Raw genomic sequence first — 15,191 nt, 5'->3', positions numbered from 1 at the left:
ATTATTATTATTATTATTATTATTATTATTATTATTATTATTATTATTATTATTATTATTATTATTATTATTATTATGGTACATAAATGTTTTCCTCTTGTGTGTTCCTCCACATGGTCCAGAACAGTCTTGTTTTTCTCTACACACTTCCTCATTTTCACAGCAGGCAGTAAACTTTCTGAATTTTTTGCAGCCCAGGCAACTTCCCTTGGCATTTTATTTAAATGCCCACACTTGTTTTTGAAGCCGGTGTGGCATCCCTGGGAGATAGTGGCCATGTAGCCTCATTTCCCTTCCATGCTTAAGGATTTTTAGATTCCGTAACAGCTTCAGAGGCTTTTTCCACACACACAAAGGAAAGGAAAAGAATGTCTATATTTTGAAAGCAGATAGTATTGCTGCCTGCCTGAGGATGCTGCCTAATTATTTAGGTAGCCAAAACACCATTATCAGCAAACTTAGGAGATTCTCAAGTTCTGCAGAAATATCTCCAAAGCAAACCTTTTAGGAAGTAAAGTGCAAATCCAAATACTGTATGTTCCTTGTTCCCAAGAAAAAGAACCAGACTGATGAAGGACAGAAACATATAGGGAAAGGGATAATGCTGACTGATCTTTGGAATTTTTTAGTTTCTAGATTCAGCACAATCAGTATGTTTTCCAGAACTGTAAAAGACCCAAAATAGATATTTTATTTCTCAGGTTCCTAAGCCATGATATCTGAACTTCAGGCTGTTCACTTGTGCATGTCTCATGCCAGCCTTGCATTACATGCTGAGTTGCATTGAGGCTAAAATTACATTGTGTAATGAGTTGCAATTACACTACAATTCCTAACACAATATTTTATATCATGTAGGAAGAGAAATACTTACACTGTTCACTGACAAATGAGGCTAGACACTTTTTTCTTTTGTCCAACAAAATTGTCATGTGGTGTGTTTAAAGTTTCCAATGGTGATTGATATCTGGAATAGCACTTTTTTGGATATCTATCTATCTGTCTGTCTGTCTGTCTGTCTGTCTGTCTGTCTGTCTGTCTGTCTGTCTGTCTGTCTATCTATCTATCTAATCAGATAGGTGTTTTTAAAGGTTAATGCATTCTTAATTATCTAAACATGATTAAACAATTAATTCAATTTTAATTATCTAAACTTGTCATATAAATTTTCTCAGACTCTTGATTTTAATTTTCCTTTATATTCTGGATAATTTACTTATTGTCTTATGTCTGGTGTTCTGCTCTTCATTTTACAATTGTTGCCATTTTATTTTATTTTATCTTATTTATTAGATTTTTATTCTCCTTTTATTACTTTATGGGTAACTAAAAGCAGTGAACATACCTAATGCCCCTTCTTCCTCCTATTTTCCCTACTGCAACCCTTTGAGGTGGGTTGGGTTGAGAGACTGTGACTGGTCCAAAGTCATTGGACCAACGTTTCCAACATTGTTGTAGCAAATCTAATCTTAATCTGTTTCTTTCAGTGGATCTTCTCTGCATTTTTTTTGGCTATATTGCTGTGCAATGTCTTCCTCTTATGTATTTTCTCACCTGCCGAGTAACAGTCTCTCTTTTTTCTACATTTTTTCCCATTTTCAAAGCAGATGGTATCTGAATGTCTTTGCTTTACTTCTGAAAATAAAGCCTAATACATCTGAATGGCCCCAAATTTGGATATTCTATTTTTATATTGAGAATATCTTGAATAAAGAACTATTTGCCACTCCTGGATGAACCATTTGTGTCAATGACAGAATGTTGTAGAAGTGCTAAATAATTCTAGGGAGTCACTCAAATATCTACTTAATGAATAAACAAAAGGCCAGTAATCTGAATACCAGAGCCAGCATTATATTTAGCACATGTACAGGTAATCCTTGATTTATGACCACAATTGAACCCAAAATTTCTGTTGCTAAGCGAGACAATTAAGTGGTTTTGCCACATTTTATGACCTTTCTTGGCTCAGTTGTTAAGTGAATCACTGCAGTTGTTAAGTTAGTAACACAGCTGTTAAGGGAATCTGGCTTTGCTTGTAGGAAGGTTGTAAAAGGGGAAAACATGACTCCGGGACACTGCAACCGTGATAAATAGTCAGTTGCCAAGGATCTGAATTTTGATCACATGACCACGGGAATGCTGCACGGTCGTGTGAAAAATGGTCATAAGTTAGTTTTTTCAGTGCCGTTGTAACTTTTAATGGTCACTAAATGAACTGTTATAAGTCGAAGACTACCTGTAGAATATTAGTTGTGTATTCTGTGTTTTGGAACTATAGCTGATAAACTTATTTTACATGCTGCAACCTCAACCACGCATGAAACTAACCCCAAGCACCTTGGAAGAAAATCAGAATAACATATGAAAATGAACAAATAAATTATAATTAGTTTGAAAAATAACATTGGCTATCAGCTTATGATGAGAAATGGTGTCCATATCTAATACTATACAATAGCTATATTGTGCAAGTATAGATAAAACTGACCTGCTGACTGAAGCTTCTTCTAACATTTATTCTTCCCCCCCTTTTTAAAAAAGTTGATGCATGCAGGAAGAAACAATGATTTATTCATTTATTGAGTTGCTTGTACTCACCAGAATATCTAAAAAGCTTTGGTATTGTAAAAAAGTACTTTGTAGCAAAAAGATCACTCAGAATTTAGTTATAACAAACACTTACTGAAATGATTTTGCTTATACTTGCAAGTTTGATGCAAGGACTTTTATCAGAAAATGCCTGTACTAAGCAACTGTATCATTAACTATGTTGAGCCAGACCTTTTAATGTGCAGTGGGTATGGTTAATTGTAGTAGTTATACACAGTTTCTATATGATGTCATTTTTCTGTAGTGGGTAGTTCATGTTTTTCCTCCCTTCCATCTGACATTATTTCAGTGGGTCATCTGATCAATACAGTCAGGTATCAGGTTTGGGGGGAAATGGGTTTTACACCAGCAGTGATTGTCCTTTTCTTTTTTGGGCTAAACTTCTCCAATATTGTTTCCTTTCATGGAACTGAGCATCTGCATTGGTATTGCATTTATTTCTGTAGTCTGAAAAATTCTGGTTTGGGATCTTTGAGTACAAAACAAACAAACATTTGTGCAAAAGTCAATTAATTAATCAACTCTCTCATATTTGTAAAGGTCATAGGTTGGGGGAAGTGAAGAAGGGAGAGACAAGAAATTAAACAGTGGAACAATGTGCTTCTTGGAGTCATGGATGCTCCATCACTAGAGGTTTTAAAGCAAAGGTTGATATTCTTTTATCTGGATTGTAATGAGGACCTTGGGTAGGGGGGTTGGACTAGAGCAGGGGTGTCAAACTGGTGGCCCACGGGCCAGATGTGTCATGCACAGGCCACACCCACCCCAGCTCCGCAAAGGCAAAAACCAACATGATACGTCATGATACGTCACATGACACGATCAAGTTTGACACCTGTGGACTAGACGATCTTCAAGGTCCTTTCCAACATGATGATTCTATAATTCTGTCAGGGCCAGGATAAAAATTATGAAATACACACTTTGTTACGATCCAACTATAGAGCATTTCTTTACAAGAATGGTTCTACCGTAGACTGCTTTGATCAAAACTACTTTGCATCCAAATGTACAATACAATATTTTACTGTGTTTAAAGTGTAATTAAGGCTTTTCTGTCTGGTTTCTTTCTGCCTCTGAAAAAAATTGAACTTTCCCCAATAAAGTCATTGAGTTGAGGGAGTTAGAAATGTCTGGATATCACCCAGAATGTGGTTCATCTACTAACATTTCTACAATCCTCCAACTTTCTCCACAGTTCTGCAGATTTTTGGCTTAATTTCTGTCCTTGGAGGAGTTAATGCTCCATGCTGTGCAGAATAGCACTGTTCCATTCTGGTAATATTTTTCTCTCCATTATTTTCCAAATTCCACCATAAAAGGTTTTGGAAGCTATAAGCTTTCCTTCTTTCTCTGTCAGCCAAGTTGCTCTGATTTAAAAGGCCTTATGTTGTGTTGGCATCACACAAACAAGCGAACTGCGGGGAGGTGGGAGCATTAGAATGAAACCACAAGCTTTTGTTTTCTTTCTGTGGAGGCAGTGGTGGGATTCAGCCGGTTCGCACCACTTTGGCAGAACCGGTAGCTAATTTTTTGTTGCCCAGGCCCAGAATGGACTTCTGAAAGCGGCATCCACACAGAGAACCGGTTGTTCACATATTTGAATCCCATCACTGTGTGGAGGATGTTCTTTTCGAAAGCTAGCTATGCACGCACACCCTGCCATCTTGTTCAAATAGCAGAAAGAGCAGAATGACGGTTTTATACTTGTGGACATCTGTCCCTGGTTGGAATAAAACAAAGGCAAAGACAGTACATGCTGGTGATGATGGTGCAGACACATTGTCTCCAAATCGATTTTTAAGGTGCCATAGAAAGAGCTAGGTATTTCTTGAGACATTCCTTAAGAAGAGCCATAGGTAGCATTTCAACAGTAAAATGTTGAACAGAAGTGAAATGTATGAACACCTGAGAGCAAGAAAGAACAGGAAACAAGTGACATTGGCAAAAGATGATGGCTTGCAGCTGGTCGGCCTGAATATTAGAATTCTCTCACTACTGTTTGCTCTTTATTCAGAATATAGTATAATTGAGGTGGGAGTGGACAGAAAGGGCCTCATATTTCCTTGGTAGTTGACTCCATAGGGTTAGCCTAACTTACCATTAATTATTTTTAGAAAGCAAATTTCAAAGACAGACAGTTAAAAACAATGGCTGGCTTTCCACACAACTTCCTTAATGACTTGTCAGATACAAAAGCAGTACTAATCTGATTAGTAACTGCCATTGAGAAAATCTACTGTAAAAATGAATCGTGCCCCAGGTTTTGAACATGATAGCAGGCAAGACATTTGAGACTGGCCACTGTGAGACATAAAAGGGTCTTTGATGGAATATTTATTTCAGAAGATTTTTTTTTTAAAAAGTCATAAGAAATAATATTGTTTGTGTTTGCTTGTAAAAATTTATAGGTAGAGGAGGCGATACCCCAGATGTAAATTAATAAAATCTGTTATATCATAGGAAGGGAGAAGCAAATTCAGCAAAACAATTCCCACACTAAGAGATATTTTCAAACCTTTTGGCAGCAGCTGCATAGGAGTTAAGGAGAGGAGAATACTGCATTTTGGAATCTTGGCTAAGCAGAAAAATCAGCAATCTTTCTTACATGGAACTTGGGCATTTTCCACAGTGTTCTCCCCCCTCCTTCCCAGTCTCCTCTTATATTTCTTCTTGTCACACTCTGGCACTCACAACTACTCATTTTAAAGCAGTGAAACCTCTTTATTTCTCAAACCATGTAGACACTTCTATTAGATTTATTAGAAAATGACAAAAATTCTCTGGCAACTGAAGTCGGGGCCAGAGATATGTCACCATCAATGATGAATGACTCCCTGAGAGGAAATGGAGAAAGGCCTGAGTACTGTAGTAAAATATAGCTCTGGGCTTTTGTGTTGAAAACTCCAGGCTGATATGCTGCTTTGGACAACTGGAGCCCAACACTCAATGGCTTAAATGTAGTCACATTTATATTTATCTGGAGGGAAAGAGACGAGCTACATTACGTTTTCTGGGACATCTATTAATTGGTGATGGTGAAAGAGATCAAATAGTCCCACAGATTCAGTTTATGACCTTTCTGATTGCTACACCAAAGGAAGAACACAAGTTTTAAAAAATATATCATATTTTAAGGTGGTATGCACTTTGAGGAGTCACATTTAATTCAAATAGATCCTATACTACAGTATTTGTCTGGTAATTTTTGAGTGAGAAAATGGATAAATCTGTCTCATATCAGACCATCTATTCTAATGGTGGGTTGAATCCCTCCTTGAGATAATTTCTTTTATTTTTTTAGTAGTTCTTCACTATTAATCAATAGATACATCAATTATATACTTGTACAGTAATATATTTAATTCTAAGGTGAGGGATTAGTACTCTAAGTTCATTATGTTGGTGTCCTTTCAGATAAAAATTAATTCCTACTTCAACCCTTAGTTAAGTTGAAGGTGAGATTGAAAGGTAATTATTTCAGTTATAGCTGTTGTTAAATAATTGGGAACAGGAAATTCTTGCTGTTCTACTGTGAATCATCCAGAGAGCTGCTTTTAGAGCTAGTCTACTTTTTACCTACTTTTGACACTCCTAGTAGCCTGTCCAAAATTACAAGCAAAGAACTTGCCAAGTAAAAAACTTGACAGTTCTACAACTAAGAATGTTTAAATTAGAAATAGTCATAGACTGAAAATTGTATAGTCATTTTCAAAATACTTTGTCCTACCTCTCAGATAAGACTCTTCTACAAAAGGATTTACAACTGTCATACTTACATGACGAATGTATAAATGATGTTTTGGAAAAACATAAACCAACTTCACAATTTGATGTTGTTTTCCTTACCTGATTTGCATCACCTTCTACATCTAAGCTGCTTAATACCAAGCTAACAATAATAATAATAATATTTATTTCCTGGATTTAAGCAGCTCTGTATTTGTGGGTATTGTGTTTCCATACATAGTTTATGCTTGAAATAACAAAGATGCAATTTGCCAAAAGTGCACATGAGGGCATACATGCATCGTTGTGGGTGGTTAAATGCAGAAACAAGATAGGAAGATTCTATAGCTGAGATTGTTGAAAAACTGTCTTAAACAGTGCTGTGAATGAAGAAAAGTCACAGTTCTGGTAGCTTAAAAAGAAAGAAAAAGAAGAAAAACACATCAGCAAATTCATTTCCCAGAGAGTTACAGCCAAACTTTGGCTAGAATCTACTGTTATGCGGTTAACATTTTTATTTCTCTGCCAATCACCCATATGTGATGAGAACAGAAAAATATTACATAAATCATGTGCAGAACCGCCTAGCCTCCTTTGTGGTTCCATTCTTAAGGCATATATCACTGGAGGCGGATCTAACTTTACCATTGAAATAGCAAATCCAAGTTAGACTTGATATAGTAACAGTCTTAATGGAAAGAATAAAAGAAAACTCCAGCAACTCCTCTTGTCCACAAAAAGATCATCACAGCATCATCATAATTGATGGGGATGTGAGGGCATGTGGGGCTTTCTCAGAGAAAGGATCAGAAGATAACATCTAGAAGATCATTGGAAAAAGCTGTGCAGCATTTATTTATTTTATTTATTTATTTATTATTAATTTAATTTATACCCCGCCCTTCTCCTCATGGGACTCAGGGCGGCTAACAGCCTCATAAAAACTACAATACAAATACAATAATTAAAAGCCGAATTAAAAAGAAATATTTAAACAGGCCGATCATTAAAATTGTCCTTAAAAATCCCCTAAAAATCCCCGCTAAAATTCCCTAGGCCAGACCCGCTTGTTGGAAAAGCCATGTCTTTAGGGCGCGGCGGAAGGAGGGGAGATCCGGGATCACCCGGATCTCTGGGGGTAGTTCGTTCCAGAGGGTGGGAGCTCCCACCGAGAAGGCCTTCCCCCTGGGGGTCGCCAGCCGGCACTGTCTGGCTGACGGCACCCTGAGGAGACCCACTCTGTGGGAGCGTACCGGCCGATGGGAGGTAACCTGCGGCAGAAGGCGGTCTCGGAGATATCCAGGTCCGATGCCATGGAGCGCTTTAAAGATGAAAACCAACACCTTGAAGCGCACCCGGAAGGTCTTTACATCTCAACTGACCTTAAAAGCTAGCCAAGGAGAGAGAATTTCTATTCTCTCAATTGAAAAAAATGGAAGCATAAAGTGAAACTTTGCTTGTAAGGAAGAATCAGAGCACAAACCACCTCCAATATTCTAGTAGACAACCCCTTGTAATTTTGAACAGCACTGTAGATAGAGTTGAAGGAATACAGACCAGCTAGCTAGCTTGGTGATTCTCCATGGTTCTTCTAGTCCCCTCTCCCAGTTGACAGGAGAGTGTACATCTGTTTCTGCAAAAATCATTGATTTGCACATTTGTACTTTCCCTACACTTGGTTGGCTTAAAACAGGGGTGTCAAACTCGCAATGTCACGTGATGTGTCGTGGTGTATCACAATTTTTCTGCCATTGCCGGGATGGGTTGGGTGCGGTTTCGCTATGATGCATCCAGCCTGTGGGCTGGCAGTTTGATACCCTTGGCTTAAAACATTCTTTGCATAATAACTCTCTTGTGCAATTAGAAGTTTATTTTAATAATTGCTAAGGATTTCCTTCCTTCCTCCCTCCCTCCCTCCCTCCCTCCCTCCCTCCCTCCCTCCCTTCCTTCCTTCCTTCCTTCCTTCCTTTTTCACCTGGGAAGCATCTGTAAACAGAGAAATTTGATACTTAGTGATATCAACAATGCCAATGAATATTTTGCTCAAAGCTGCTTCAGAATGATAAAACATATTCTTCCTACATTCAGTCCTTAAAAAAGGATGCCTGTATAGTGGCAGCTACAAGAGCAGGCTTCCCTGTTAATGCAATAGAATCAGGAAGAATATACACAGAGTTATATTAGTCAAATTAAATAACAAGCATAACGCTGTACCATAAATACTGTAGACAGATTTCAGGTTTGTGTCCTGTCTATCGTAAAGAATGACTCCGAATGGTGTAGTTTGTCTCAAGAATGAACAAGAGATGAGAACAAGGATTCTGATGAACAAGAATTTAGGTTCATAGATAAAACCATTATTTTGAGGACAGTGACTATTGCTGGTATCAAAATAGCCAATGAATTGGTCTCCTGCCTTTTGAAGCTTTTACAGCAGGTGGCACTACGCCTGCGTGTGTGTCATATCCTGAAACAAACAGCACTGGGCACAAAAGAAACTGATATCCTAGTGAGGTCACATGCCATTTCAAAGAAACCTGATCATTTTAGCATACTGGGAACCCATTTAACATTATCTCTCTGACTATTATCTCATCTCTATATTTTATCTGACAGTTTTCTAACTCAGCATTTTATATGCACACACTATGCCATCTGAAAGGTCAAACGCTGCTGTGAGTGTTCGTGGCTTTCTTAATAATACACCAAGCTGAACAAACCACACCAGTTTTAGCAGTGGGTTATGTTGATTTGGTGCTTTTCTACACTGACCTTGACAAGGCAGGTTGCATTTATCATGATTTTTAATGTTCTTGTACTTTTTAGTTTATACTCACCGACTAATAACCTAAAAGTGAACACACTAAATGCGAACACTACATTCCATTTTAATAATATCTGTTGAGAAAAGGAACTAAATTCAGGGAGCATTCACAAAAGTTGAATAATGGATGTCTTTTTTAAACCTTTAAGCACCAAGAAAAAGTAAATGAAGAGGCACCAACTGTATAAAAGGAATTATATTAGACCCCACAATTCTATGAAAAAGGGTTCATACTTTGGAAACACTAAACAGAGACAAAAGAATTAATTATCTGAATCAACCAGTGTTTCATCTAATTATTTGTAATGATTGCTTCAAAGGAGGTAATCAACGCTGCACTACGCTGGAGGGCTGTGCTTCAACTTAGTGCTCTCCAGATGTGTCGGCTTAAACTCCAATAATTTCCAATCAGCTGGCTGAGAATCATGGAAGATGAAATCCAACACATCTGGAAGGCACTAGTTTAGTGAAGTAGAGCTTAAAATGGGGAAACTCAAGCTATGTAACCAAATCATATATTCTACAGTGAAATCATTTATATAATCTAGCTTCTGGGGCATCAGTGATCATATTCTATCAGGAGACAGCAACATCTTAATTTCATGGCCTCTGTTTTCTTTTTGCTGGGGTGGGGGGAACAACCCCAAAGCTTTACCATGTATTAATGTTGTGTAAAAATATATAATTCAAGTTCTTAAGTAGGGCTCTGGGATGATTACCTTCCTGATGTCTTGTTTTGAGATTTAATTGATGCATGGGAAGCCAGAGAGATCTCTGCAAGGATAAAAGACAGGATTCCCCCCTTCCTTTTGCTCTCCTCCTTTTGTAATTAAGGTAAGCACAGGAACTCTGCACATCATCTCTGGGAATTGCAGATATTTTTTTTTAAGAAACCAAATCAGCATTGACTCCTGGTGACTGCCTGGACGAGTGCCTGCAGTCTTCTTACTGAGGTTTTTTTTGGAAGTAGTTTGCCATCGTCTCCTTCTAGGGTTGAGAGAAAGATCACCCAGTAAGTTTTTTTCTTGAAAGTGGGACTAGAACATACACTCTCTTGTTTTCTAGCTTTATGTCTTAACCATGACATCAAACTGTACTTTAATTCAAACGAATACAACAAAACAACACAATTCATTTTTAAAATGACCTTTAAAAGACAGCCACTATGATATACTCTATTTCCCAGAATTCAGACTTAGTTATATGTAATTATTTATTGTTTACAGGTAACCATTTAATCTTGACTCAACAAAGAGCAGCCAAGAGAATGCTTTATGTTCTTCCTAGGAATGGGCATTCGTAAAATGGAAAAGGGCACTCCTCTTAAACTCCCAGTCTGAGAATCAGTTATTGGGAAATCAGAATTCAGAACAAAAATACTGATCTCAGGTTGGCTAACAATCTTACAGGTGGTCCAAGGAACAATCTCAATCAAAACTTTTAAGGCTCTAAAAATCAGCGCCTTAATATCTCAGAAATGAAACCTAGAACAGCTGTCTTTGTAGTTGGCATATATGACCATAAGAAGCAGAGATAGGCAAGTGACAAAACGTGTTTTGCACTTCCCAAAAGGGCAGGGTGTCCCTATGAATTTCATCACTGGGCATTGGAACAGTTCCTGCAAGTGTTCTTCCTATTATGTTCTATCCCTTTGTAATGTTTTGGACTTTCTTATTCTAATAAATGGGACAGTGTGGTGGCTCATCATTAAGATGCCAGGCTTGTCAGTCGGAAAACTGACAGCCCAGGTTCAAGACCTGAGCTCCACGCAACAGAGTGAGCTCCCATTCTTGTCCCAACCCTGCCAACCTAGCAGTTTAAAAGCATATAAATATGAGTATATAAATATATACCACTTCGGTGGGAAGGTAACAGTGGCCACATGACCACAGAAATGTCTTCGGACAGTGCTGGCTCAATGGCCTTGATATGAGATGAGCACCTACAGTATAGTTGGCAACAACCTGCAGAGTAAAATCTGCAGGGACTCCTATTCTAATAATCAGGCCTGGGTATAATCTGGGAATGTGGTAGTGTGTATGGTTGCTTTTTCAATACTATCATTACATGATGTTGAACTATTCCACAACTGCAGAGCTGAAGAGTATGACTTAATGGCTCTCCCACTTTCAGAAGCAACTTGTCCAAACTTGTCTACTAATATCAGAGAAGAAATAGTTTCTGTCCTGCTTGCCAGATAAACCATAAAAATGGTAATTGCTTAGGAAATCTGAGATGAAATGCCAAAGCATCTGGTACAAGCTATGATGATTTCAATAAAGGAGAATAATTGTAGCTCAGGGTTGGAATGAGGGGTTCCTTGGTGTTTTCTGAGCTTGGTTGTTTTCTTGCAGACCTTTTATTACCCAAACTCGGTAACCTTATCAGTGCTAGTCTGATGAGGTTACCTAGTTGGGATGATGAAACATCTTCAAGAAACAACTAAGCTCAGAGAGCATCAAAGACTTCTTATGATGTTCACTGGCTTCATGGTGTCACCTGTGTCACATTGCAGATGGCCATGAGCAATGCATGCCAGTCTCATTCATCACTCAGAGAACAAAAAAGCCTACAGTGTCAATGCCAGCAAGAACACCAGAAAGGGAAGTTAAATCCAGACTGTACTGAGTATATATGGCAGCTAACTGCTCAACAGTCAAATGGTCAAGTAAATTTAAACTAATATACTAACATACTGTATATTACTTGTTGCTTCAAAATATTTAAGTCAACCAGATGTGTTTGCTCTCTGTGAAGTGGATCTAGGATTTTTATTGCCACAGTCCTGCCTAGGTGACACCACTGAGCTACCACATAATTTCAGGCTGGAAAAACTAATTTCTTCTCTTTTTTTGCCATAACTCCCAGTTGCATCTGTAACAAAGCATAATGATGCCAAAATGATGGCATGCACATGGTAATGCCATCATGCAAATGCTACAACTATGTACTTGCAGTATGACTTCTGATACAAGTATAGGCTCTGTTACTTGCATGATTATGTCCTAATACCACGTCATCATCACTCTCCCCTCCCTTGCTGTCTTACTGTTTTATTTTAAAGGCGACGTCAGACCTTCAGGATAGGTCATACTATAAAACTGGTGCCATATAGATCAGCACTGCTTTTATTGTAAAGCTGTAGTACCTTTCCTCCCCATTCTCTTAATCTTCATGTGAAAAATTGTATGAGACGATTTTCTTGGCCTGCAGTCAGGCCCCCTTTATCTGGCCATTGCTTTAATAGTAGTTCTTTTTCCTGTTCTTCAAGTCATCTCCTCTGCTCCCTGCAGGCAGATAGAAAATGAGGTGTCTGTCTCTTTTATGTACTGGTTTGGGATATAATAATTGTTTGGAAATAAAAACATATATACATAAATCTTATTTTTAGAGTCTTCATTTTTGTCCTTTTAAAATTGAAATATGCTTTGTATTGAAAAATCCTTTGTATTGAAATATATTTTTATCCTAAAAGTCAGTCTTTTGAGTTGATTAAAAAGTGTTAAATGTTACAAAGAATTGAAAACAACTGTCACAGTTCAGAAGCAGAAGCATTTGATGGCAGAACACAGTGTCATTCCTTTGAACTGAACATGAATCATAGAACAGCTATTGAAGGTCCTCAGTTCCCACAACACATACCTTGAATGATGGAAAAACCAAGAATAGAACTTTTGTGCAGATCAGAAAGGCCAGACTGAATCATATAAGGGAGTACATATTCTAGACAGACGTACCCTAAATCATAGAGTGTTTTGGTCACCACCAACACTTGCGCACACAAATAGAACAGTAGCCACTAAGGACTGCAAAATTCAGATTGTCATTAGATGGCAAACATTTTTAGCGTGTTCTGCATCTCTTTTCTGCCTCTAGTGTGAATCCTGAGTTATGCAAACAAGCTATGGTAACTCTAACTGAACTAGGGAATTATATGTCTTGTATAACTCTCTCTAGTCAATAGTATAGCTTACTGATTACCCAAAATTAATAAATGTTATCCAAAAGCAGACCCATTTAGTCGTAACTTTGATACCATCCCCACTTCTACTTCAAGATTTACAAAAGCATCTGGACATTATCTGGAAATATCTTCCTGGCTGTTGACCTAGCAATGCATTGCACAAGGAGCAAAAATCACTGTTCTGGCACAAGTTGCAGTAGGTCCTACAAAAACATTCTCTTACTTTGTGTTAAATGTATATAAAATAAATTATCTCAGTTTCCCAATTCTCCTGTAATCTATGTTCTTCTTCTTCTTCTTTTTTGACATTGCACTTATTTCCTTGGCTGCCTGAAAAAAACTTATGTGACACAACTGAAAACCTTTAAAGCAGGGATCCTAACCCCTGGTCCATGGACCAGTACTGGGCCATGGCATGCCAGCACCCGGTCCGCACAGACAAGCAAAGTCCCATCCACAGGATGCAGGCAGCACACAAAACCACACACCCTCGGGTCCGAGGAAAAACCTCTCTCCACGGAACCGGTCCCTGATGCCCAAAAGGTTGGGGACCTCTGCTTTAAAGAACCTTTGCCATAGGAAGATCAGCTGGCATAGCAGCAGACCAGGAAGTGGAGAGAGGCAAAAGCATTTTTAAGCTGTTTTTTGGGGAGTGTAAGGAGCCATTTCCCTATATGTGGAGATTTTTGCCTCTGTCTACTTCCTGATGGAGGAAACACCATAGAAGAATACTGTGAGAACACAAAGCCAATTTGGTACAGCACCCTTAAGAAGATGTCCCAAAGATAAACTACCTAAAATACTATTATAATACCGATAACAGTAATTTTTTAAGATGATTAACTCCAGTGCTACTTTCTGAAGATAGTACTCTGTAGTCTAGCACAGCAATTTCAGCAAAAGAAATGAATACATAGAAAATCAAGAGACCTCTTGATTTTCAATAAAAGAGTATAGATCAATGATTTTCAAACTTGGTGGCACTGTGATTCCTTAAAATTATGAATAAATTTTATGATTCTTTCACACACACACACATGCACACACACACACACAGTTAGTTCAATCTAAGAAAAATAGTACTGTAAAAGAAAGATTAGAATACAAGTCAAAATAGGCAAGAAAATGGTAAGACAACACTTATCCACTCTAAATGACTTTAAATCATCAAGCCCAGATGGATTACACCCCAAGGTTCTGAAGGAGCTGTCAGATGTGATTTGGGAATCACTGAACTATATCTTTCAAAAATCCTGGAACACCGGGGAACTACTAGAGGACTGGAAAACAGCTGATATGGTTCCCATCTCCAAAACAAGGTGGAAAAAATGACTCCACAAAACTACACACCAATCAGCTTGACATTAATAGGTGGGAAGATCCTGGAAAAGATAAGCAATGGATTGCAAACAAGCAAAGCTATTACTAGAAGCTAACAAGGGTTTGTCAAAAACAGATCATGCCAGACAAACTTTATTGAATTTGTGACAAAATTAGTGGACCAGCGAAATGCTGTGGACATTGTATACTTAGACTTCAGGAAGGCATTTGACAAAGTAGGCCAAAGCCTACTTCTTGGTAAGTTTTAAAAAATGTGAAATAGACAGCATTACCACCAGATAGATTCATAACTGGCTGAGCAACTGCCCTCAATGTGTAGCCCTTAATGGGATTACATCGACCTGGAGGGAAGAATGCAGTGGGGTACCCCAAGGTTCTAAGGTTCTATCCTAGGCTCAGTACTCTTCAACATCTTCATAAACAGTTTAGATTAAGATACACGGGAACTCATTAAATTTTCAGATGATATCAAGGTGGAGGGGTGGGTGGGGGAATAGCCAACACTTTAGAAGATTAAGCTTAACCTCCAGAAGGATCCTGACAGATTGAACACTGGGCCATATCCAACAAAAGGCAATTCAGTGGTGAGAAAAGTAAGATTTTACATTTAGTCAAGAAAAAACAAATGCACAGGTATAGAATAGGTCAGTGATGGCGAACCTTTTAGAGACTGAGTGCCCAAACCACAACCCAAAACCCATTTAGTTTGTTCTGACATGA

This window comes from Protobothrops mucrosquamatus, unplaced genomic scaffold (assembly GCF_001527695.2).
Source record: "Protobothrops mucrosquamatus isolate PMUCROS unplaced genomic scaffold, P.Mucros_1.0 scaffold860, whole genome shotgun sequence".
In the NCBI taxonomy this organism is placed as follows: Eukaryota; Metazoa; Chordata; class Lepidosauria; order Squamata; family Viperidae; genus Protobothrops; species Protobothrops mucrosquamatus.
This window is presented reverse-complemented; position numbering follows the sequence as displayed.